General features: G+C 35.9%; 1 long non-coding RNA gene across 1 annotated transcript; it reads left to right on the top strand.

The window, feature by feature from the left end:
* Positions 1–1,131: 1,131 nt before the first annotated feature.
* LOC105437173 lies at positions 1,132–2,787 on the top strand. Its single transcript, XR_970505.2, has 3 exons — positions 1,132–1,298; positions 2,117–2,236; positions 2,745–2,787. It is a non-coding gene; the product is annotated as an uncharacterized LOC105437173 (long non-coding RNA).
* The last annotated feature ends 260 nt before the right edge of the window (positions 2,788–3,047 follow it).

Below are 3,047 nucleotides of genomic sequence, written 5' to 3'. Positions count from 1 at the left end.
AGATTTAGTTTGCTTACTTAATTTGATCTTTTGATTCATAGTTTTAAAGAACAAGTTTGGGGTTAGGAACTACTCGATCCTCATTTTAACATATTTTTTATAAAATATCCACTCACAACTTTGACATTTCACTGACCCTCTAAGACTCTGGTATTGGAAACGTTAACCATCTCCACCTCCTTGAATCTTGAATCTGAATGACCTAGCAAGGTATGGAAACATAGTTATGTATTGCTAACATTTCATGTCTTTACATCATATTAATGATACCTTATCAAACTTCCATCACTACAGCGACTACCCCAGCCACAAGAATGCAAGGGGTAAGTGAAATGAAATCTTAGATATTCATTGATTTTAAAAACTAACTTTATTTCATTATTGCAAAGTTGAAACTTTGATTCGACAAGGTTATCAAAATTCAATGCTTGGAAACATTCGAAGCAATGATTATTATAAATTACAAAACGCTTAAATACAGCCCCGGCATAGCACCTGAAGGGCTCTCCGAACGCTGCTGAGATGTGTGAGATCACAGTATGGACATGATTTGCACAAGCAGACGATGTCCCATGATCGAGACATCTCACACATTTCCAGTGCCTGTGTTTTCATCTTCTCTTGAGTTCTTTCTCTTACTTCACTACCGTCAGGCTAAATGTAAAATCTATTGCCTCACTCTAAACCCCGCACATGGTTTTATTTTGATGACAAATGCAGCGATACAAAAATAAAGGAATCTGTCGCTTGTAAACAAAACAAGGCGCCATTGTATATTCAGCTGCACACACCGGGGTATGTTCGGCGTTTCAAGAGGGAACAAATGCCGTCCTTAATATCATTCCGGGGCTTTTAAACTTGAAAGTCTGGTTTCTTTGATTGTTAATTAACCCTTATCCTGTGTATTTACAAGCAAAAGATTTTAGTTATCAGAATCGGGTCATATACCCTTTTGAATGGTTCGACATGCTATTGCATTTTTATACACTAAACTCATTATAATTAGAGAAGTAATAGCTTTGCAATTAATAATATTGTAGCATAACTAGCCCAGTAATTTAGTGAGACATAGAGGGCATTATAGTTAATTGTGAAATATATATGTGGACATCGAGAGATGTTAGTGAGTCAGCGCTTAGCTGCCGTTGGGGCAGGTTCTATATAGTTGTGATCTGTGAGTCAGCGTCGGGCTGTCGTTGCGACAGGTCCGTTACCAGGAACGAGTAAAGTTACTTGAACTGCAGATACTGTGCAAGTGTTGTTTCTTTAGTCCTGTCAGACATTCAGTGATTGCGGGAGTGAGTAAAATGAGAGCTGTCCACCTTAATTCTTACACGATATACTTTTGTGAGAGCCCACAGAGAGATATAATTGATTGTCGAGAGCGTGAACCGGGTTTTGAGAGACTGCAAGGCAGAACGCTACCCCGGCAGAGCCCGGTTACGCCACAATATGTTCATTCTCTATGTGTGTCGTCTGCTTGGGCGACATATATCCCAGCTGCTATGGAGGTGGTTGTATTTGTATTTGTATAAATCACCCGATATGTAGTCGACCTAAAACTTGTCCGATGGCCATCTGTTAGCTTACCAGTTTCTAGTGATACATTAGTTGACATATTTGTGATCTTCTTTGAATTTCACCTTTAAAGCTTGATGGGGAGAGGCTTTCTCAATAATTGTACATGTTATGTGTGGCTATGTATTTGTGTTTACTATATAATGATCTAAAAATGTATACTTCTTTGTTAGGAAGGTCTATGAAAGAGATTTGTTATGAAAGAACTTTCTCCTCCGTGCTTAACGCAATGACTTGTTGCCTACAGAATAAATTTGATTGATATTCTGAACGAAAGCATTTTGTTCTGAAGAAAAACAGAAATTCATTGCTTAGAAAATATTGTACAATTTTTCTGTTTACATCTTTTTGTCACTATAAACACAATCCCATATTAATGTGGTTTGGGTTCACCTTTGATGTGGAACATGGGAGGGATAGTATTTGTGCATTTTTAGCGATAAATGCTGACCACTAATCCTAATATAAGATAATTAGATAATCCATTCTTTCAATACAATTGAAACTTATACTATGTGCATTTAAATTTTCCTTGCAGACTCTTCAATGTTATTCTTGTTCGACTAACTCCATATCGGATGTTTGCTCTACTGCTGATGACCTTGCAAGCGGTTCTGGAGTATCAAGTGTTACATGCTATGAAGAACAGCGTTGTTGGGTATTCAAATACTTTGAAATATATATTTTTCTTCACAGGGTTGATCTGGCATGTGTTTATAGTTTGGTAATATAACAGAAAATACAATGAGGATATATCTCTAAATTGATGTTGTGAAACAGAAGACATAAATTTATACAAAGTAAACATTAATTTTCACCTAAGATTATGTTGTGTCTCATCTGTTTATTTATTTTGTCCTCATATACTCGGAGTAAATGATAGTTTTGTCCATTTTTTTTGGTTTTAATTTTTTCTTCTCTCTTTTGCTTTAATTTTTCTTATCAAAGAAAAAAAATAATGAAATACATTACAAAGCAAGAGAACAATTTTTTTAGTGGGATGTCTATAAAAACCAATGGACAAAAACATTAGTTAACTAGATAAAGGAAAGAGCCGTGCGATTCATATTTTCAAGAAATCAAATGTTGAAATGAAAATTCTACAGAACTGAATATGAAAGATCAAGTTACATAGTCATAATAAAAACTCTCTTCATTTCTTGCAGACTGATCATTATGAGAACTCATCACACACGGTTGTGTCGCGTGAATGCACAGATGAGCCATGTGAAAACTTGCATAAAGGTGGTGGACCTTACTGCACTATGGCTAATAACGTTACCAGTTGCACATCCTGTTGTACTGAGTCAAATTGCAACGACAACAAATCCAGCTCTGAGGGTCTCACTTGTAGCTGTGTGACATGGCTGACATCTCTTTTCTCAGTGGTCATCATGCTCATCACTTATAGAACCTAAATAAATTCAAATTTCAAAAGCTGTTTCTATTTTAACATTTATTATAACAGG

This window comes from Strongylocentrotus purpuratus, unplaced genomic scaffold (genome assembly GCF_000002235.5).
Source record: "Strongylocentrotus purpuratus isolate Spur 01 unplaced genomic scaffold, Spur_5.0 spur5_scaffold_5, whole genome shotgun sequence".
NCBI lineage: Eukaryota > Metazoa > Echinodermata > Echinoidea > Camarodonta > Strongylocentrotidae > Strongylocentrotus > Strongylocentrotus purpuratus.
The sequence above is the reverse complement of the archived record's forward strand: the minus strand, read 5'-3'. Positions and strand labels throughout refer to the sequence as shown.